Genomic DNA, 24,111 nt, shown 5'->3' on the forward strand with positions numbered 1-24,111 from the left:
GATGTTTTCCCTGGTTATAGGTTCTGTCTCCACCACTGATAAAATTACCAGCCTGCAGTTGGAAAGACTGTGCGTATACCCTTTCTTGAATATTTGCCACTCTCCAATCATTTGGCACCTCCCCTGTATCCAGGGAAGATTGGAAGGTGCAAGCCACCCAGAAGTGGTGACTTAACTACTCTCAGCATAGCCTGCCTCCTTAGTACCTTTCCACTCTCAATTTTTATTGGATCCATTTTCTCCACTCTCGGTGCTTCTGCTGTTTAGTCAGCCTTCAATTCCTGACTGGAGACTGATACAAAGTACCCTTTAAGCATGTTAGCCTTGCCCTGCACCTCGAAGCATATATTCCCTTCTCTGTCCCAAGTAGGCCCCACTCCTCCTCTTATTACTCGCTTACTATTTAAATGCCAGTGAAAGATCTTTGGATTTCATGTTGACTGCCATTCTATTTTCATATTCTGTCTTTGCCAGTCTTATTTTCCTTTTCACCTCCCCTCTCTACTTACTGTATATGGCCTGGTTCTCACTTGATGAGTTGATCTGACTTGGATCATGCACCCTTTTGTTTAATCATAATCTCTATTTCCCTCAACCTCCAAGGAGCCCAGTTTTTGGTTCCCCTTCCTTTCACCCTTGTTGGAATGTTCCGAGCCTGTACCTGAAGCATCTCTTCCTTAAAGATGACCCATTCTTTGGAAACAGCTCTTCTTGCCAGTATTTACTCTGGCTAGATTCCTTCTCATTGCTTTGAAATTATCCCTCTTCCAATCTAGACATCGTACCTTATTTTACTTGTTTTTCTGCATTATGAGTAAAAACGTTATGATGCAATGAAGACTCCCTGACAGTCACTTGGCCCACCTCATTTCTCAGCACCAGATCCAGTAATCCCTCTGCTGGTTCGGCTGAGAACTGAGAAAGGAAGTTGGACTGAACAAGTTTTAGAAATTCCTCCCCCCTCGGTACCCTTCTCACTCAATTATCCCAATTGATATTTGGGCAATTAAGGTTTCAGAATATCATCACTCTAGATTTCTTGCTCGTCTCCGTGATGTCCCTGCACATTTGTTTTTTGGTCTCACTCACACACACACTCACCCCCCACCCCCCCACCCCCCCACCCCCCACCCAACCCCCGGTCCGGCTCTCTCTCCCTCCCCCCGGCTCTCTCTCCCTCCCCCCGGCTCTCTCTCCCTCCCCCCGGCTCTCTCTCCCGCCCCCCCTTTCCCCCCCCCCGCCCTCTCCCCCGGCTCTCCTTTTCCCCCCCCGCCCCCTCCCCCGTCTCTCCTTTTCCCCCCCCCCGCCCCCTCCCCCGGCTCTATTTAGAGGCCTGTAGAATACCCCTCGCAGTGTGATCATGCCCTTTTTGCACCTCGACTCAAACCAAATGGATTCTGTCCTTGCCCCTTCAAGGGCATCCTCCCTTTCTGGCTCTGCAATGCCTTCCCTAATTAGGACTGCCACCCCACCTCCCTTTTCTCCTTCTCGATCTTGGCAGAACAGTTTATATTGTATATTCAATTCCCAGTCCTTACCATGTTTAAACCATGTTTCCGTTATTGCAGCTGCATCATATTCCCATGTTTCTCTTTGTGCTTGTTGCTCACCAACCCTATTCACCACACTTTGTGTGATTACATGCGGGCATTGTAATCCTGTCTTTGCATTCCTCATACTCCTTCTCGGTCCACTCCCATGTAATATGAAACTACTCCCTTCTCAAGAACTGCCGAACACTTGCACTCTGACCCCACTTTAATAGTTTGCTATATCTTACCCGAGTGCGATTTGTCTCTTTGAACTCTCCATGCACCTTGGTGTTCCTCTGTTGTATCAGTTTCTGGTTCCCACTCCAATGCCAAGTTAGTTTAAACCCTCCCCAAAAGTACTCGCAAATCGCTCCGCAAATTTGGCCCAGCTCTGTTCTGGTACAACCCGTCTGGCCTGTAGAGGTCCCACCTTCTCCAGAATTGGCCCCAGTGCCCCAGGAATCTCAAGCCCTCCTTCCTGCACCAATTCATGAGCCATGCGTTCATCTGCACTATCCTCCTATTTCTATACTCAATTGCGCATGGTACTGGGAGTAATTTCGAGATTACTGCTTTTGAGGTTCTGCTTGTTAATTGCTTAACAAGCTCACTAAAGTGTTCCTGCAGGATCACATCCCTCTTCTTAGCTATGTTGTTACCAATGTGGACCACGACTGCATCCTGTTCAGTGACATCCTTCACCTTAGCACCAGGGAGGCAACACACCATCCTGGATTCACGTCTGTGGCCATAGAAACGCTGTGTGTTCCCCTAACTATCGACGCTCCTATCACTATCGCTCTTCCAGTCTTCCTTGTGCAACCGTGTGCAGTTGAACCACCTGTGATGCGAAGGCCTTTGCTGTGGCTGCACTCCCCAGATGAACCATCACTTATCTCAGTTTTCGGAACTTGCCTTTCCTAAAGGACAATGGATGGCAGTGGCACCATGACTAGACTGACTTTCAATTCCAGATATTTTTATGAACGAATTGAATTTACTATTTGAATTTAAACTTCACCAGTTGCCATAGTACAATTGGAACTGGTGTCTCCAGGGCATTAGCCTGGGCCTCTGGATTCTAATCCAGTGATATTACCACCGTCTTCCCCCTACACACTCCTACATTATAGCAGTGACTACACTTCAATATAACTTTATTGGCTCTAAAGTGGAATGGGACATGTGGTTGTGCAAGGTGCTACACAAATGTAAGCTTTTGTTTCTGAAAGCATTTCACAGCCATTAGATTACTTTTGAAGCACAGGCACCTTCATGCAGGCAAACCTTGGTGAAAGATGCATGTGGCTCAGCTGGGAAGACTGTAAGTTCGGAAAACAGTTCCCTTCACTAACAGTGCTCCATGATGGAGGTTCGAGTGCAGCAATTAGGAATGTTTTTTGTGTGCCTTTATTTTGAATTAAAGTTCCAATACATTTACTATATTTTATAATCTCATACTAGGGAACGACCTTGATGGGGACAGCTCCTCCAAAAGGGGACGTGTATTAAAATAGTTTCGAGTTAATAAATACTTTTATGAAGCGTGTCCAGACGATTTTAGTCATGTTGCCCTGATGACTGAACGATTGCATGCACACTGGTCCGGTGTGGCATCAGGCCAAACAGAACATGTAATTCCCAAGTTCAGTCAATGGTCGGCTAGCTGATCTCAGCAAGGTGTCAGAATTGGGATCGGGAGTAAATAATCAGCTGTGGTTTCAATTCATGACTGCTGTCCAGTGACAGCCCTGAACCCAGTAGTTGAATATTTCACTGACGCTGACTGTCCAAGCTTTCACGTTCTCTGTGAATTTTGAAAGCGATGTTAGTGGTCAGATTGCTGGGAGTTTGAACTGCTTCACTTCCTTGGCCCGTTGAGTTGCATACTGGTTTCAGTTATTTGTCAAGTACAGCCACCTTTTATGTTGACAGACCTTGGTGAAAGGGGCATGTGAATCAACTGGAAGGATGATTTATGTTCTGTGGTCGACCTTACTTTCATTGGCACTGCAAGGATGGTAGTATTATGGTTATTGTGGAGGAATAAAACATTCATTTGTATCCCGCCTTTCACTAAAGTGCATTTGAAGCACACTCACTGGTGTAATGTAGAAAACGCAGCAGTGAAATTCTGTATAGCAAGCTCCCACAAACAACACTGCAGATAATGACCAGATAATTTTGTATTCAGTGATGTTGGCTGAGGGATAGATATTGGTCAGGGTACTGGGGAGAACCCTTTGTTTAAGTGAATAGAAGCACAAGATTTTTTTTACATCCACCTGAGAGGGCAGATGGGGCCTCGTTTGAATGCCTTATCCAAAAGCCGATATCTCCGCCAATGCATCACTTGCTGACTATTGCACAAGAGGACCAGCTGACCATCATGGTTAAAGTATTGGCATTTGTTTAATCCATTCCAAATTCGCTGTTTTTTTTCAAAGTTTATTGCATTCGTATGGGAGACTGGACTGCAGGTTTCAATGTTTCGTTCCTCTCTGCTCACTTCTGCACCTAGAATATTTGGTTGGGAGTGGGTAGGAGGAGTTTAAACTTTAGGTGCTTCCTTGCTGGTTGGGGAGAAGAGAATCATTTCGCTACTCTGCGCATAGTTTTTCATCAGCTCTCACTGCTGTTTATGGGAACTTGCTGTGTGCAAGTTGGCTGTTGCATTTCCTACATTACAATGGTGACTGTACTTCAGAAGTACTTAATTGGCTGTTAAAATGCTTTGGACTGCTCGATGTTGTGAATGGTGCAGTAAAAATACAAGTTTGTTCTTCATTTTGCCTTTATTCGCCACTTATATGGTAATATTGTGTGAGATGGTTCTGCTCTGATTGCTTAGAGGCAAAACACTGACGCCTGCAGTCGTGCTCTCGTAGTGGTATTGCTGCTCACTGTGTAAAACACCATGCAGTTTGTGCAACACAAATTCAGTACATATCTTGATGCTGATCCAATTGTATAAATGGGGCATTTAAGATAATTGGATGCAAAAGGCTCATCTTAATGGCAGAGTTTGCTGACAATGCAACCTTTAGGTGGCGCCGTGCTTGCACATGCACAAATGCAGGTTCTTCAACTGGAATGTCAGTGTCTGTGATGTTCAGGCAGCTGCCAGGATTAAAGTTGGCACTGCTCAATTTATCACAGGAAATGCTTATGGCTAGATCTTATGGCAAACTAACCTTAAATTAAGTTGGATAGAAGCCCAGAAATATGCAACTATGTAGTTTATAGGATGCTAACTGTAATCCTCAGATCCATTTACTATTCCAGCAATCCGATTAAATACAAAAGGAATTTTATGATTGAATTTCCATTGGAAGACAGTGAATTGGCACCCCAATTGATGGACAAGAAAATCGCGAAGAGTATAATATGTGCTGCCAATTCGTTATCGTGATTTGTTCATATGAATGACCAGGACTGATTTCATCCAAACAGAGCTACTAGTTTCTGCCCCATTGGCCGCTCTTCTCCCACACCCCCCCCCCCCCCCCCCCCCGCCCTTGGCAAATCACTTTCTCCCCCTCCTCCTGCTTCCCCCACCCCTCAGCCGCTCGCTCCAGACCTCGCTGCTCTCCCTGCAGTTGTCTGGCCGATTGTTAGCCGCTCGCACCACCCTGCTCCCTGGTCGCTCACTCCCCGCACCCTCCCTTTTCCTCTCCCCTCCCCTCCCCTCCAGCTTCTAGCTATAGGCCAGGCCGTGTCGCTTCCCTCCTCTCGGCCAAAGAAGCAAGGCGGGCCTCAAGGGACGATGTAGGAGCGAGTGGCCGAGAGGAAGGAAGCAGCACGGCTGGAGCTAGCGGCTGGGGGGGTGGGGAAGTGGGAAGCGAGCGGCCGGAGAGTGGTGAAGTGGGAAGCGAGCGGCCGGAGAGTGGGGAAGTGGGAAGCGAGCGGCCGGAGAGTGGGGTGGTGCAAAGCGAGAAACAATCGGCCAGGGGAGCAGCGAGCAGCTGAGGGGAGGAAGTATCGAGGCCTTCAGCGAGTTGCCGAGGGGGAGAGCAGCTCGTGGGGCAGGAGCGAGTGATGTGGATCAAGCTGCAGCCTCAAGTCTCGCGTTCAGCTGCTTCCTCCAGTCGAGTGGGGAGCTGGATACCCGGTGACGCTTTATCGCGCATGTGCGAAGGTGGACCAGGTGCGGAGGCGCACTGAAGTAACCCCGCGCATGCGCCACTTAGTCCTGACAAGATGTAGCTGTCCATGTGCGCATCATGGCGCACTCTGACGTCAGTGGCCCGCTGTGTTGTCAGGAATCACTTTGTATCTTAATTTGCAAGTCCTGAAAATGGGTGAGGAGACAAAAGATGAACTCATTAAGCCATGGTTTCAAGCTTGAAAACTGGCTAAAAATTGGCATGGTCCTGTGATAATGCCTTGGTTTAAATCTTTTAGAAAGGCTATTTCAAATTTTAGCTTCATTTTGAGAGATTTTCGTTTTCAAATCTTATCTGGGTATCTTTACCTTTGTACCCATGAGGTACCAGATATCATGCAACTATTTCAGGGCACAGAAATATGCAATCTATTTGGTTGAATTCTTGCAATATTTGTTCCATGTCACAAAATGTTTAAGTTTTTCGCTAAGATGGGAGTATGAAGGGAGTTGCTGATGTCACTTTAATCTTAGTAAGCACAGCATTGGTGCATATTTCTACCGATTCATCCCATTAAAGGTTGGTACTTGAATGGGTGGAGAAAACAATTGCCTATTGAGTTTCGAATTGTTGTGTCCAGAGAAAGGAACCTATTTTTCAAATTGAACTGGTCCTTATTTTAATACTGGTGTCGCAGAAACAAACAATTGAATTCTACACTGCACGGTGAGCTGTGTTTTTTCCTTCTCGACACTCCCCCAGCCTCGGGATTATCGTAAAAACAGCACAGTTAGCAACAGAGGTAAACGAGGGAAAAGGCAGTTCCTTTGCTGCTTAATATATGCCACACATATTGCTGTTGTAAGGATAAGAGACTGCATTTTGCTGCTAAGTGAAACAGTGTGAAAAAAAAATTGAAAGGCCTTTTTCATGGTTTTTGTTTTGCGGCATGGTTAACAAATGAGAATCCCCAAGTGTACCGCGGACTGTGAAATGCTTGCCTTGTCATTTCTCCCAGTCAATTAAATCATCTTTCTCTGGCATAAATACGCTGAAGTCCACTTTGTCCAAGGACCAGGGTATGGGATTTTTGTTACTGGTGAGTCAAGGTTTTAAACACTTGAATTTTATTTATCTTAATAAAATGTAGCCTCTGTCATTCATGTTCCTTGTTTGAGACAGGCTGCTGCGAGACATGTTTTGCCAGTTAGGAGCTCAAAGATCTTGCACGATATCATTGGCTGATTGTCAATTGAATATTTTGAAAATGCCCTTTAAAGCCAATGAAGTACTTTTGAAGACTAGTCAATGTTGGCAAGTTGCACATGTGGCAGCCCGTTTGTGTACAGCAAACTCCCACAAATAGCAATGTGATAATGACCAAATAGTTTGTTTCTGTGATGCTGATTGAGGGATAACTGGGGATAACTCCCCTGCTGCTCTTCAAAATAGTACCATTGGATCTTATATATGCACCTGAGCAGACAGATGTAGCCGCGGTTCAGTGTTTCAGGTGAAAGACGGCACCTCTGGTACTGAAGTGTCAGTACTGCACTGGATTGTCAGCCTTTAGTGAAGGTGTGGGCTGCTCTGCTGACATTTTAACCCAGGGTTCATCAGAAGTCTTAATTTATTCTGTAAAAACATCAGTTAATAATATACAGGTGAATGGTCTATTCAGTTACTTTTCAGTCAAGGCTGTGGGCTTGCAGGTTTTTGGCTGGGTTGCACATAGACACTTAAACTTCGAGAGGTCTGAACTTGAAATTTAAATTGTCATTTTTTACATTTCAGGGTTGTTCAGATGTGGTTAAAAAAAAAAGACAAAGTCTTAAGCACTTTTCCCATTGCACCTGAGGGTTCAGACTGTTAGTGTTTTCAATCATGTGTAGTTTTCAAGCAGTTTTGTCAGTGAGGTAAAGGCTGTGTGCATTTGAAAATGGAATATTGTGCATATTTGAACTGGGGAAAACACCCAACAGTACAATTCAACTTTCTCTTGCAAGCTTGGAGTCTGGCGAGTATACTTTGAACTGTATGACGATAGGATGAATGTCAGATGGGAGCAATCTCAGTGATGAATAACAACATCAAATAGTCGCAGAACACATTTGCTTCAATATCATTGCATCTCCCTGGAAATTTTGGTACCCATACAAGCCAGTGACAAACTGCTCCATTACTGATCTGCTTCTTGACCCAGCGTTCCTGATTGGAAGCAAAAGCCGTGTTTGAGCTTTAACATAGTGAGGCCTGTTAGGGCTGCTGGAAATAGTTGTGCAAGAATTAATTTCCATAATGGTCAATCAGTGTACAAGAAATGCAGACTAATGAATGTAACATTGTAGCATGCTGAAGAGCTGTTGACTTCGACGTGATTGCAGGGACCTGGCAGGGCTGTGGTTTTTATTGGTGCAAGCCAGGTGCTCTTCAGTGTGTGAACTTGGACTTGGAATGTGTCAGCGCATTATCTGATGAGTGGGGTCATAACAGCTGAACCAGACTCTTGGTCTCATTGTCCACATATAAATTGTGCATTAGAGGCCACTGCATTGTGGTCAGGAATGGGAATTTTTCTTGCTTGCCTTACTCCAGTGAGTTTGGTGGATTTGTAGCATTTACCCCGCCCTTGGCTTGGCTCGGAATCTGCTTGCTTCCGTTAAGTTTGCCACCTTATCACTCTGCAGTATAATTTTAAATCCCTGATTAAAACAAAATTTGAGTTGTTTTTGGCAGATGTGTATTGTGTGCTTTTGATAGGGAATCTGTTCTCAGTTGATTTCCTTTTGATGTGTATTGGGAATGATGATTAGAATTTTAAATATGTGGGTCATGAGTTGTTAGAGATTTCAATGTTCAGGAGCACTCGGAAGTGCTTAATTGTCTGTGACAAGTGATGTAGATAACTATTCAATATTTCACTGAGCCATTTTGTGCACATATCACATCTATCAGAAGCTGCATTATCAACATTAGATCAAAATTGCTGCAGGAATTGGTGTCCCGAGAGCTTGGTAAATTTTTGTATTGGGAGTTAAATTACATGTGTTGTGATTGAGATCAGCTGTGCATTCGAGAAAAGGAGCCGTGTTCCGCTATGATGGGAAGAGGAAAGATATCTCGGAATAAATAATATCTCCCACTTGTGAAAGTGTGAAAAAATTCCTTGTTCGAAAGAGAAACCTTCGAGGAACTATTCTTCGTACTAAACTGCGTTCTGGTTCTGTAATTAGACTTATGAGCAGAATTTGGGAGCCTTATGATTGATATCCAAGAGTGGTGCTTAATTATGAAGTGTCTCCAGGCGCGTATCCATTGTCTCTCGAGATAAGGAGGCCCAAAAGAAAGAATAGAGCAGTTATTGAAGACCATCTCTGCTTACAGAGTAGGTCCCTCCAAATACGCACCTTGGTAGGGAGTAGACATGGATAATGGCTGTAAATATTTCTCATTAGATAATGTTCAATGTTTCCTTTTTTTAATCATAAAATCTTACTGGGGGATGACTACCTTTTTGGTATCCATCAGTCTACTGTACAATCAGGCTGCTTGATGTGATTATCTTAAGTGTTGCACAATAACGACGTTTCGGACTTGACATAAACATAATAGTGATTTGGAGCAGTCAATGAGCTTAGCGCTTAAAAACCTGAATATCATTTGATTGGCGATTGATTGGGAGGTGTCATGGCCCTGTGTTTTTTTTCCTCGGGAATATGCAGTTTGCCTTTAAGGCTGGCAAAGGATCAGTCTTCTTTGGCCTCCTTGTCTCTAGAGACAATGGGTAAGCGCCTGGAGGTGGTCAGTGGTGTGTGGAGCAGCGCCTGGAGTGGCGAGAAAGGCCAATTCTAGAGTGACAGGCTCTTCCACAGGTGCTGCAGAAAAATTTGTTTGTCGGGGCTGTTACACAGTTGGCTCTCTCCTTGCGCCTCTGTCTTTTTTCCTGCCAACTGCTAAGTCTCTTGGACTCGCTACACTTTAAACCCGCCTTTATGGCTGCCCCCCAGCTCTGATGAACACTGGCAACTGACTCCCACGACTTGTGATCAATGTCACAGGACTTCATGTCGCGTTTGCAGACTTCTTTAAAGCGGAGACATGGACGGCCGGTGGGTCTGATACCAGTGACGAGCTCGCTGTACAATGTGTCTTTGGGGATCCTGCCATCTTCCATGCGGCTCACTTGGCCAAGCCGTCTCAAGCGCCGCTGACGCAGTAGTGTGTATAAGCTGGGGATGTTGGCCGCCTCGAGGACTTCTGTGTTGGAGATACGGTCCTGCCACCTGATGCCAAGTATTCTCCGGAGGCAGCGAAGATGGAATGAATTGAGACGTCGCTCTTGGCTGACATACGTTGTCCAGGCTTCGCTGCCATAGAGCAAGGTACTGAGGACACAGGCTTGATACACTCGGACTTTTGTGTTCCGTGTCAGTGCGCCATTTTCCCACACTCTCTTGGCCAGTCTGGACATAGCAGCGGAAGCCTTTCCTATGCGCTTGTTGATTTCTACATCTCGAGACGGGTTCAGAACCAGCAAACCTCAGGAGTTAGAGAAAATGCATTTTCGGTTGCAGTTGGATACAACCATTTGGATGCTGTGATTCAAAGGATGCATTCTTGTTACCATGGATATTGGCACTTAATACCAAGCGATACATTTGTTACTGTTCAATTTTGCACTGGCTTTTTAGTGGAAGACAGTCTGTTCTAACTGAGAACACAGACAGCTGTGGTGTTAGCACCTGATAAAAGAGCTCTCAGCCATTTGAACTGAAGGAAGAGAATTTTAGTCTGTTTAATTATTAGCTCTCAAAGTTCTTAATAAAAGTCCAGCCAAAACGGTGATCTCTGATAATTTGAACTGAATGAAGAAAAAGTTGGACTGTGACAATCTTTTATCCCTCAGAAATTCTGAAGTCAGATTGATTGTATTGAGAGTGCTCGTAAGTTGTTAATTGCTGAAGAAGGAAGCATCACTTACTGCTGGTGTTGGATGACGGACTGTTCTACTGTGGAAGAACCTTTTTTCCCCATCGGATGGCTGTGAGGACTTCAGGCAACATTGGACTTTAAATTTGCAAAAACTCTTAATTTTTTCTATTTTAAATGTTGCTTATATCTTCGCTCAAGTCGTTTTGAACAGGCTCCAGAAGCTGGCTGAGCGTGTCTACCCTGAGGCACAGTGTGGCTTTTGAGCAGAGAGATCCACCATTGACATGCTGTTCTCCCTTCGCCGGCTGCAGGAGAAATGCCTCTAACAACAGATGCCCCTCTACGTTGCTTTCATAGATCTCCCCAGAGCCTTTGACCTTGTCAGCAGACGTGATCTCTTCAGACTATTGGCAAAGATTGGATGTCCACCAAAGCTACTAAGTATCATCACCTCATTCCATGACAATAAAGGCACAATTCAGCATAGCGGCACCTCATCAGATCCCTTTCCTATCCTGAGTGGTCGTGAAACAGGGCTGTGTTCTCGCACCTGCACTGTTCGGGATCTTCTCCCTGCTGCTCTTACACGCGTTCAAGTCTTCAGAAGAAGGAATTTTCCTCCACAAAAGATCAGACGGCAGATTGTTCAAGCTTGCCTGTCTAAGAACGAAGACCAAAGTACGGAAGGTCCTCGTCAGGGAGCTCTTCTTTGCTGACGATGCTGCATTAACATCCCACACAGAAGAGTGTCTGCACAGACTCATCAGCAGGATTGCGGCTGACTGCAACGAATTTGGCCTAACCATCAGCCTCAAGAAAACTAGGATCATGGGACAGGATGTCAGAAATGCCCCATCCATCAATATCGGCGACCACGCTCTGTAAGTGGTTCAAGAGTTCACATACCTCGGCTCAACTATCACCAGTAACCTGTCTCTCGATGCAGAAATCAACAAGCGCATGGGAAAGGCGTCTGCTGCTATGTCCAGACTGGCCAAGAGAATGTGGGAAAATGGCGCGCTGACACGGAACACAAAAGTCCGAGTGTATCAAGCCTGTGTCCTCGGCACCTTGCTCTACGGCAGCGAGGCCTGGACAACGTATGTCAGCCAAGAGCGACGTCTCAATTCATTCCATCTCCGCTGCCTCCGGAGAATCCTTGGCATCAGGTGGCAGGACTGTACCTCCAACGCAGAAGTCCTCGAGGCGGCCAACATACCCAGCAAATACACTCTACTGAGCCAGCAGCTCTTGAGATGGCTTGGCCATGTGAGCCGCATGGAAGATGGCAGGATCCCCAAGGGCGCATTGTACATCGAGCTCGTCACTGTTATCAGATCCACCAGCCGTCCCTGTCTCCGCTTTGAAGACATCTGCAAACGCGACGTGAAGTCCTGTGATTTGATCACAAGTCGTGGAGGTCAGTTGCCAGTGATCGCCAGAGCTGGCGGACAGCCAGAAGGGCGGGGCTCAAGAGTGGCAAGTCGAAGAGACTTAGCAGTTGGCAGGAAAAAAGACAGAAGCACAGGGGGAGAGCCAACTGTGTCACAGCCCCGACAGCCAATTTTATCTGCAGCGCCTGTGGAAGAGTCTGTCACTTTAGAATTGGCCTTTATAGCCACTCTAGGTTCTGCTTCACACACCACTGACCACCTCCAGGCGCTTACCCATTGTCTCTCGAGACAAGGAGGCCAAGGAAGAAGAAGAGAAGACATCTTCATAGTGTTCAAGATTTTAGTTTTTCTAATTAAACAGTTAATTTGTTGATTTAAAGACATCTGGTTTGGTTAGTCTCATTCGGGGGTTAATTGATGGTCCAATTTGGCTGCGTCTTTGTTAAATTTGGAAAGTTTAAAAAGATATTTTAGGCGATTTGTGGAGGGATGGGATTGAATTATCAGTGCATTTCTCCCACCACAATCAGAATCGTATATTTTTATTGGGGGCTTTGACTGGAGGGGTCAGTTGAAACTGAGTTTTAGTTGCTCTGAAGTTACCAAATGGGAGTGGGCATTGCTCCTTGACTCTGCCGTTCCTTAGTGTGATGGGGAATGAAGCTAGCTTCGGATCAGTATGATTGTTGGATTCTGATTTACACATTGAAGGTAATTTGATGTTGTGGTAGTAATTTTGTGCTGTGTCCTGCTTTGAGAGTGTGAATCTGAATTGAAATGGCAATTGTGAAGAGCTGTGTAAATACATTCACATGTCCGTGGAGCGCCTCAAGTTGAACAGCTATAAACCACCGGCCGCCTTAGGTCAGTTCTTTAGATACCTGCACTTGTAGCAGATTTTTTTTATTTTAGTACGTAGAAAAATTGATATTAAGAGGATGCATCTCATTACTGAGACGGGAAGGTGGAGCATGGACTTCCCACTGCGATTTATGGGAAATGAATGCTCCTGCCTGTCCTGCAGGGAATGAATCAACTGTTGCTTAAAATTAAACCAACTTTTGGGGTAACCATGCACTGGTTGGTCAGGCACAAGGACCTGCATCAGATTACAGGAGGTGGTTTTTGAGCAACCGGCAGAATAAACTAAAAGACTGCAGAGTTTTTTCCCTGTAGTTAGTGGGAGCTTGGTTTCGAATCTCAGAACTGCTCAGGGCTGCCATCTGGTATTAGGATTATCTTCAGTTATCAAAGACTCTTGTAATATCTGGAAACTTGAAGTTATTTTGTAAGGTCTTGAAATAGGATAGTATACAAAATATTCACTCCTGAGGTCACTGAAGGTCAAGTTTGGAACAGATAGTGGAATTTAGCTAAAATAAATCTTTTCCTGTTACAAAGAGATTGTTACATGAGGGGAGCATGCGGAGTTGATATAAATCTCAAAGGGAAATTAGAGTACTTGTCACCAATGTCTTGAGGCAATTCTGTCTGGATTCCATTGCTTGTGGCCAATCGCTTCAGCTGAGCGAAGAACATCTCATATGCTTCAGGCCTCAGCAGAAGTTTGTCATGTTTTGATACAGAGTGCTCCAAGCAACCTGTGAAATGCAAAAACTCAGTTGCTTTGAAATGAGGAAAGCGAGGTCAGTAAGGCAACAGAGTACCGTACTTGTATATGGAATGTGTGCTGGCAACGGGGGAACTAGCAGGGATGAAGTAAATCTGTCTTTTAACAATCTTAATTGCCTTCTTCATCTGGATTACATACAGTTGCTTTGCGAAATGCACTTAGCTCACATTGCACAGATCACTAGTTACCCTTGCCAACTTTTCAGCACTCGTTATTTGAAGAGGAATGATGCAAAGCAGGAGAACTAAAAAACAAAATAGGTTTTTGAAAGCTTGAAGCAAATGCTATCTCTTTTTCTTGCCAACTTGTGCTCATCTTTGCTGCCTGCCCTCCTCTTGAAAATGCTGATTCCCACTGAGATTCTGGTTCATCAAGTTGTATTACTTGCAGCAATTTTCTTTGCAAGTTTGGAATGGTGAACATTGACAAATTATTCGACTGGGAAGGGCATTGCAACCAACTCTGGACTGCTTGCCCAATATCGGCAATCCAGAGGGGAAACCTTTCACAGCTCAGCAGTATTGACATCAGTTGCTGTATCCCTGAGTGATAGTCGCAGACTTGGTACAAACTGGGGATTGAATCTTAAGTCCTGGACTGTCGGAAACATGAGGTGGGTTTTATTCATATTATTTACTGGTTAATATCCAGTGGTGGTGCTCATTGCTCGCTTGGCAGCTGGAGCATGGTTGAAATGTTGCGCTGCTCACCTGGTCTCTCCCTTTGCTTCGGTGGACCACATGCCAACAGGTAGTACTGAAGTTCCAAGGTTGTTCATAGTTTAAGTAGTGTTGGTGAAGAAGCTCCAGGTTAGGAAAAAAAATGTGGTCTCAATTGCCTTCTCTCTTCAATGCCTTTGACATTCAAAGTGTGGTGAATGCTGAAAACACATGAGTTAGGTTTTGAACAGAGAATCAACGTAAACTTAAGGCACAGAAAGAGGCCACTTAGCCCATCGTGTCTGTGCCTGCCGAAAAATGATCCCCCGATTCTAATTCCACCTTCCGGCATTTGATCCGTACCCTGCAGCTCTTGACGTGCATATCCAGACTCCTTTTGAGTGACTTGAGGGTCTCTGCCTCAACTACCCTTTCAGGCAGAGAGTTCCAGACCATCACCACCCTCTGGGTGAACAGGTTTTTCCTCATCTCACCTCTGATTTTGCTGCCAATCACTTTAAATCTATACCTCTTCGTCACTGACCTCTCTGCGAAAGTGAATAGGCCCTTCACCTCAACTCTATACTCAAAATTTTGTACATTTCAATCAGATCTCCTCTCAGCCTTCTCTGTTCCAAGGAAAACAACCCCAGGCTATCCAATCTTTGCTCGGAGCTGCATTTTTCCAGTCCCGGCAACATCCTCGTAAATCTCTTCTGTACCCCTCTCTCATGCAGTTACATCCTTTCTGTCATGAGGTGACCAGAACACATTACTCAAGTTGTGGCCTAACAAATGAGTTATACAGTTCCAGCATAACCTCCCTGCTCTTGTATTGTATACCTTGGCTAAGAAAGGAAAGGATTCCATATGCCTTCCTAACCACCTTATCGACCTGTCTTGCGACCTTCAAGGCTCAATATTTTCCCACTAATCGTGTTTTCCTTTGTTTTGTTTGACCTCCCCAAATGCATCACCTCACACTTCTCCGGGTTGAGTTCCATTTGCCACTTTTCTGCCCATCTGACCAGACCATCAATATCTTCGTGCAGCCTCCAGCTATCCTCCTCGCTATCTCCCACACGGCCAATCTTTGTGTCATCCGCAAACTTGCTGATCATGCCCCCTACGTTTACGTCCAAATCATTAATATACAGCACAAAAAGCAGGGGACCCAGCACTGAGCCCTGCGGAATGCCACTGAAAACAGCCCTCCAGTCGCTAAACCAGCTGTCAACAATTACCCTTTGTTTCCTGCCACTGAGCCAATTTTGCTGCATTTCCCTGGATCCCATGTGATTTTTTTTTTTTAAACCAGAATGTCATGTGGAACCTTGTCAAAAACCTTGCTAAAATCCATGTAGACCATCCTTCATTGACCTCTGCCTTTCTAAGTGACAGTTTATCCTGTCTCTCAGAATAGATTCCAATAATTTGCCCATGACTGACAGGCCTGTAAATATTCGATCTATCCTTCACTCCCTTTTTAAACAGAGGTACATTGTGGGCAATTCTCCAATCCTCTGACAGCGCACCTGTATCCAGTGAAGACTGGAAAATGATGATCAGACCCTCTGCTATTTCCTGTCTTACTACTTTTAACAGCAGAGGATACATTTCATCTGGCCCTGGTCATTTATCAACTTTCAAGGATGCCAATCCCATTAATACTTCCTCTCTCCCTATGTTTATCACATCCAATACTTCACACTCTTCCTCCTTAACTACAATATAAGCATCGTTCCCCCTCTTTTGTGAAGACAGACGCAAAGTATTCATTAAGAACCATAACATTATCTTCCGCTCCTACACACAGGTTACCTTTTTGGTCTTATGGGCCCAACGCTCTCCTTAGTTATCCTCTTACTCTTAATGTATTGATAAAAAATGTTTGTGTTCACTTTGATTTTGCTTGCCAATATTTTTTCATGCCCTCTCTTTGCTTTCCTAATTTCCTTTTGGATTTCACCCCTCCACTTTCTGTACTCCTCGCGGCTTTCTGTAGTTTTGAGTTCTCGGTGTCAGACATAAGCTTTCCTATTCTGCATTATCTTACCATGCAGTCTTCTTGACATCCATGGGGCTCTAGATTTGGCCGCCTCACCCTTTTTCTTTGTTTGAACATGTTTATCCTGAATCCCTTGAATCTCCCCTTTGAATGCCTCCCACTGTTCTGACACTGATTTATCTTCAAGTAGCTGTTTCCAGTTCATTTTCGCTAAATCACTCCTCAGTTTAGTAAAATTGTCCTTGCTCCAATTGAGAACTCTAACTCCTGTTCTATCTCTGTCCTTTTCCATAATTATGTTAAAACTGACTGAATTATGATCACTACCACCAAAATGGTTTTCCACTGCCACTCCTTCCACCTGCCCATCTTCATTTCCTAAGACTAAGTCTAAAACTGCGCTTTCTCTTGTTGGACTTGCTACATACCGGGCAAAAAATTTCTCCTGAATGCACCTCAAGAATTCTGCTCTGTCAATTCCTTTCACACTGAAACAATCCATGGAACATAGAACAGTACAGCACAGTACAGGTCCTTCAGCCCACGATGTTGTGCCGAACCTTTAACCTACTCTAGGATCAAACTACCTTCATACCCTTCATACTACTATCATCCATGTACCTATCCAAGAGTCGCTTAAATGTCCCTAAAGTATCTGCTTCTACTACCACCGCTGGCAGTGCATTCCACGCACCCACCACTCTCTGTGTAAAGAACCTACCTCTGACATCTCCCCTAAACCTTCCTCCAATCACCTTAAAATTATGCCCCCTGGTGATAGCCTTTTCCGCCCTGGGAAAAAGTCTCTGGCTATCCACTCTATGCCTCTCATCATCTTGTACACCTCCTATCAAGTCACCTCTCATCCTTCTTCGCTCCAATGAGAAAAGCCTGAGCTCCCTCAACCTTTCTTCGTAAGACATGCCTTCCAGTCCAGGCAGCATCCTGGTAAATCTCCTCTGCACCCTCTCTAAAGCTTCCACATCCTTCCTATAATGAGGCGACCAGAACTGAACACAATATTCCAAGTGTGGTTGAACCAGGGCCTTATAGAGCTGCAGCATAACCTCGCGGCTCTTAAACTCAATCCCCCTGTTAATGAAAGCCAACACACCATATGCCTTCTTAACAACCCTATCAACTTGGGTGGCAACTTGGAGCGATCTATGGACATGGACCCCAAGATCCCTCTGTTCCTCCACACTACCAAGAATCCTGTCTTTAAGCCTGTATTCAGCATTCAAATTCGACCTTCCAAAATGAATCACTTCACACTTTTCCAGGTTGAACTCCTTCTGCCACTTCTCAGCCCAGCTCTGCATCCTGTCAATGTCCCGTTGCAACCTACAACAGCCTTCCACACTATCCACAACTCCAGCAACCTTTGTGTCATCAGCAAACTTACTAACCCAGCCTTCCACTTCCTCATCCAAGTCATTTATAAAAATCACAAAGAGCAGAGGTCCCAAACAGATCCCTGCGGAACACCACTGGTCACCGAGCTCCATGCTGAATACTTTCCATCTACTACCACCCTCTGTCTTCTATGGGCTAGCCAATTCTGTATCCAGACAGCCAACTTTCCTTGTATCCCATGTCTCCTTACTTTCTGAATGAGCCTACCGTGGGGAACCTTATCAAACGCCTTGCTAAAATCCATATACACCATATCCACTGCTCTTCCTTCATCAATGTGTTTTGTCACATCTTCAAAGAATTCAATAAGGCTTGTGAGGCATGACCTGCCCCTCTCAAAGCCATGCTGACTGTCTCTAATCAAACTATGCTTTTCCAAATAATCATAAATCCTGTCTCTCCGAATCCTCTCCAATAATTTGCCCACTACCGACGTAAGACTGACTGGTCTGTAATTCCCAGGGTTATCCCTATTCCCTTTCTTGAACAAGGGAATAACATTTGCCACCCTCCAATCATCTGGTACTACTCCAGCGGACAGTGAAGATGCAAAGATCATCGCCAAAGGCGTGGCAATCTCTTCCCTCGCTTCCCGTAATATCCTTGGGTATATCCCGTCTGGCCCCGGGGACTTATCTGTCCTCATGTCTTTCAAAATTTCCAGCACATCCTCCCTCTTAACATCAACCTGTTCGAGCATATCAGCCTGTTTCACGTTGTCCTCACAGACGACCAGGTCCCTCTCTCTAGTGAATACTGAAGCAAAGTATTCATTTAGGACCTCCCCTACCTCCTGCGACTCCAGCCACAAGTTCCCTCCACTATCCCTGATAGGCCCTTCCCCTCACTGTGGCCATCCTCTTGTTCCTCACATAAGTGTTGAACGCCTTGGGATTTTCCTTAATCCTACCCGCCAAGACTTTTTCATGTCCCCTTCTAGCTCTCCTAAGTCCATTCTTCAGTTCCTTCCTGGCTACCTTGTAACCCTCTAGAGCCCTGTCTGATCCTTGCTTCCTCAACCTTAAGTAAGCTTCCTTCTTCCTCTTGACTAGCTGTTCCACATCTCTTGTCATCCCTTCCTTGCCTCTTCGGGACAAACCTATCCAGCAGTCGCAGCAAGTGCTCCCTAAACAACCTCCACATCGGGCGGCACAGTGGCGCAGTGGTTAGCACCGCAGCCTCACAGCTCCAGCGACCCGGGTTCAATTCTGGGTATTGCCTGTGTGGAGTTTGCAAGTTCTCCCTGTGTCTGCGTGGGTTTCCTCCGGGTGCTCCGGTTTCCTCCCACATGCCAAAGACTTGCTGGTTGATAGGTTAATTGGCCATTATAAATTGCCCCTAGTATAGGTAGGTGGTAGGGAAATATAGGGACAGGTGGGGATGTGGTAGGAATATGGGATTAGTGTAGGATTAGTATAAATGGGTGGTTGATGGTCGGCACAGACTCGGTGGGCCGAAGGGCCTGTTTCAGTGCTGTATCTCTAAACTAAACTAAAACTAAACTATTTCTGTCGTGCATTTCCCTGAGAACATCTGTTCCCAGTTCCTGCCTAATAGCATTGTAATTCCCCCTCCCCCAATTAAATATTTTCCCATCCCGTCTGCTCCTGTCCCTCTCCATGACTGTAGTAAAGGTCAGGGAGTTGTGATCACTATCACCGAAATGCTCTCTCACCGAGAGATCTGCCACCTGGCCTGGTTCGTTGCCAAGCACCAAATCCAACATCGCCTCCCCTCTAGTCGGCCTATCTACATATTGAGTCAGGAAACCTTCCTGAACACACCTGACAAGATCTGCTCCATCCAAACTATTTGTACTGAGGAGGTTCCAATCAATATTAGGGAAGTTGAAGTCGCCCATGACAACAACCCTGTTACTTCTGCACCTTTCCAAAATCTGCCTCCCAATCTGTTCCTCCGTGTCTCTGTTGCTATTGGGGGTCTATAGAAAACTCCCAATAAAGTGACTGCTCCTTTCCTGTTTCTGACTTCCACCCATACTGACTCGGTAGACCCTCCTCGACGACCTCCCTTTCTGCAGCTGTGATACTATCCCTGATTAGCAATGCCACTCCCCCACCTCTTTTCCCTCCCTCCCTATTCCTTTTGAAACATCTAAACCCCGGAACATCCATTCCTGCCCCTGTGATATCCAAGTCTCCGTAATGGCCACAACATCGTAGCTCCAAGTACTGATCCATGCTCTAAGTTCATCACCCTTATTCCTGACACTTCTTGCGTTAAAACAGACACACTTCAACCCATCATACTGGCTGCAACTTTGCCCTGTCAACTGTCTAACCTTCCTCACAGACTCTCTGCACTTGGTATCTGCTTGTTCAACAGCTACCCCATCCACTGATCCGTAGTTCCGGTTCCTATCCCCCTGCCAAACTAGTTTAAACTCTCCCGAAGAGCTCTAGCAAACCTCCCGCCCAGGATATTGATGCCCCTCCAGTTCAGATGCAACCAGTCCTTCTTGTACAGGTCCCACCTTCCCCAGAAGGTATCCCAATGATCCACATATCTGAAGCCCTCCCTCCTGCACCAGCTCTGTAGCCACGTGTTCAGCTGCACTCACTCTCTGTTTCGAGCCTAATTTTTTGTAATAAAGAGTTGCCATAAAGTTTGCCATTTGGAAGGAGATACTTGCTCTGATCTGACATAATGATTCAGAACTCTGCTAAATGTCTGCAAAAATAGATTCTACAGTGGGTGGAAATTGGCTGTGGAAAGTGACATTTCGTTTAATTTTGCTGAGGGTAAGATTATCTTTTGAAGGTTCCTCTTGTCTTGGTTCTTGCATTATCTGGTGAGATGGGAGGTGGATAATGTCTCCACTGATGATGTGAAAAAGTCTGCTTTTGAATTATGACAGTCTCAGGTGTTGGGGTGACGCACTCTGCTTTTGCCGCCTTTGTCAAGAGAAAACTCTTTTTATTTAATGTAGAAACCTGGGTGAAGGGTCCACCACGTTTGACAAGTGCAGGACAGAAGGCGAGGTAAATGGATTAATTTTGAGGGAATGACTGTGACATTGGACTTGGTTTTTAAAAGAACTTGTTGATTGTGAAAAGAAGGAAACACTGAAGGAGGTCAGAAGTTGCACACGTTTACGGTTCTGGGAAACAATGAGACAATGCACTCGCTCCTGATTTCAATCTAGTGAGGACGCAAAGAGGCAAAGCGTTTAAGGCTTAAATACAAGAGATGCATATACAAGACTAATTTGGTGTCTTATGAAGCTTAGGAGCAACAAGGGATTGAGAGGAACACTGATGAAATGAGTTCAGTTTGATAACAGTTGTGCTGGAATTTCTTTTTGACTGTTTCTTGTATCCTTTTGTGTACTGTGAGAGAGGTGTTCCAAGAGCTTTCTGAGAAACAATATTGAAGTCTTCGAATGGATGTGGAGCTATTTTGAATTGAGGGGAATGCTGTGTTGGCCAAAAGTAGGGTGCTTTCCTCCTCTTTTGGGCACCTATCGTGGATTTTGGATGAACAAGCTATTAGTGCTGCTGAATTTAGAAGGTTAAGTACAGTCTTCCTGAAAATTTGTATTCAGCAATATAAATCTCGTGAGGCAGAATTATAGTATTAGAAAAAAAAATTAGAATTCTGAAATTTAAAGGAAGTGATTTTGATCTGATGTCGTACAAACGATCACTGTTCTGCGTATGTACAGGATGCATCTGATGGAGCTGTGATCTTTTGAACACTAGTGAAGCTTGCAGGAAAGCTTGCTTTGGAAACTGACACTGAGCTGTTCTGTATGTCTGGGTACTTGCATCATGATGGTGCTTTGTTTTCTGGTGTAAGTATGGTGAAGTGGCTCATTCTGTTTCTGGTGCCACCCAGGGAGCTCTCGAGTCCTGGCACAGGTTAGAATAACTGGAGAAGTGAATGTCTGCTGCTGTCAGAGGAATTTAGACTTGTAACATTCAAGAAAGACAGTGCATTTACATAGTGCCTGTCATAATCTCTCAAGTGCTTCACAGTCAATGATATACTTCTGAAATTTCGTCATGGTTGTCAGAAAAGGAAAGGTGAAATTTGTGCACAGAAATGAGGTAGATGACTGGAAGATATGTTGAAGTGATGTTGGTTGAGGGATAAATACCAGCCAGAACCCCAGGAGAGCTCTGCTGCTCTTGAAATGGTGCCCTGAAATCTTATGTCCACCTGAGAGTATTGAAAACTGCACAGAAATGTCGGCCCAAATTATCTGCGCAAGAATCTGAAGTGGGCCTTGTGACGCACAGTGCTACCACTGAGTCAAGGTTGAAACAAAGGCTCTGTAGATTGCCTTGTAGTATTACAATCACGATCCCCTATCCATTGAATATGTGGAAGATCTGAAGTGGCAGTTCGTAAGAAGTTGTGACAGCTACCTCACTCTTCCTTCCAAAAGTAATCTATTGATGATTTGGGTCGTATTGAAATATAGACTGTTTGAAAATTGCATATAGACTTAGAGAAAAAGATTTCATCAACCAAAAAAAAGTAGCAAAACAAATTTCCAGACAAGTTTATTCGAGTCTGTCATTTTTCATGTGTTGTACATTTAGAAATGATATTACCAAAAATTGCATAGTATTTACAGCAATAAACAGGCCATTTGGCCCAGTGGGTCTGAAATCAATGTTGATGCTCTCCACGAGCCTCCTGCCACCCGACATCTCAGCCTTTCAGCACATCCTTTTCTTCATTTCTTCATGTACTAATGTAGCTTCCACTTAAATGTATCTTTGCTGTTTGCCTCAACAAGTCCTTGTTGTCGAAAGTTCCACATTCCAATTGCTCTTTGGGTAAGCAAGTTTCTCCTGAACTACTTAATAGACTAATTAGTGACTATTTTATATTTGTGCAAACTTTTTCTTAGTATTTAAAGACCTCCTTTAGGTATTGGTGTATGTGTGGGCTGCCACTGTCACAGACACTTGAGCTGCCTGCTTTGTAGATTACATTAGAAATTAAAAAAAAGTATATTTTATTTGGAAGAAAAACTGAGGCTGGTTTTTGATAAATCGCTGGCCTGATGGTATCAAACCTAAGGAAATGTTCTTCCTTCTTGTGTTGTTACTGACTTGGTGAGGTACAGTCCTTGATGTAAGAGGCTGCTCCTCCTCCAGGCTGATAGGTCATCTACTGTCGAGAAGTCAGCTTCACGCCTGAGCCGAAGCTGGCCTTGTTGATATTCGACATGTACTTTGCAGGAGTTAGCAGATTTTGGGCAGGTCGTCCTCAAATGCCTGGGTCAATTGCAGCACCCCAACTTAATATTGAAGAACAGAAATATGCTAGTATTAAAGGTTAAAAGTAGTGCAGAACTATTTGAAAGACAGCAGTAAAGACTGAGTCTTGCTGACCCCACATGGGTGTGAAGAAGCACCGGTAACTGTGGTAAAACTCCTGTTCTGCACATCAGTGTACTGAAGCACTGGTATCTGCAAAGTACCTGTTGTGCAACCCTGGGTCAATATACAGTTCCACTAGTATCTGCTGTATAACGCTAGTTGGAATGTGTATAAGACAAAACAAAAAGCAGCAAATCAGATGTGTAACTAATTCTAGGCATGTACCTGTACATTACCTGCATATCATGACTTTTTGGACCTGTGTGGACCTTTTTCTGTATTAGTGCTTTTATCGTAGAGATGGTGGCCACCTTGGCCATGTGTACAGACAGCAGTGTTTTCAAATGTATGTACATGCAAAGTGGACCTTTCTTTATGAAATGGCTATTGGTCAGCAAGTGGCGTAACCTATAAGTTGGGCTGAACCAAATTGACGGCCATGAAAAATGCATTACGGACCGTGAAATCTCGGGTCCTCCGTGAAATTGGCCATTTTGCAAACTTCACACTTTAATTTAATTGACACATGGCTCACCTTGCTGATTGCTGGGCATGTTCCGAATTTCCAGGTTTTAGTGTTTGGCACAAGGCCCAAGTTGCTGATTGATAAATGAGGGGAGGGCTTCTGGTGCAGTTTTGAGAGAAGTAGTCTCAAGTATAAGCACACATGTAAGAACACCAGAAAGAAGAAATCAAAAATGGCCACAAACATCACTGCAGTACATGAAGCAAAAGAATTTGGAAGCTGAATTCCCCATGCTGTTGGTGGTGTACTGACTTGAGTGAGTGAAGGATGTGACCTGTATATCGTCAGCTTTTCACAAGAGTTTCTCCGTTTCCAATAATTGCCACTTGACACCAGAAACCTCACGTCTTTTTTTTTTGTTTTAAATATTTCATTTTCATGGTTTGTTGTGACGCCGTGAAATTTACATAGCAACATAAGAAACAGGAGCAGGATTTGGCCATTCAGCCCCTCGAGCCTGCTCCGCCATTCAACTAGATCACTGCTGATCTAGTGCAAAGCACTATTCCAATATCCCTTGATAGCTTGAATGTTATTTAATACGATTT

At 44.7% G+C, this 24,111-nt stretch overlaps 1 protein-coding gene across 1 annotated transcript in view; it reads left to right on the plus strand.

Annotated features, from left to right (window-relative positions):
• LOC137357109 (serine/threonine-protein phosphatase 2A 55 kDa regulatory subunit B alpha isoform) overlaps window positions 1-24,111 on the plus strand; it is an 88,519-nt gene that overhangs the window by 37,043 nt on the left and 27,365 nt on the right. The gene's annotated exons all lie outside the window — the stretch shown is intronic.

This window comes from Heterodontus francisci, chromosome 47, assembly GCF_036365525.1.
Source record: "Heterodontus francisci isolate sHetFra1 chromosome 47, sHetFra1.hap1, whole genome shotgun sequence".
Taxonomy (NCBI): domain Eukaryota; kingdom Metazoa; phylum Chordata; class Chondrichthyes; order Heterodontiformes; family Heterodontidae; genus Heterodontus; species Heterodontus francisci.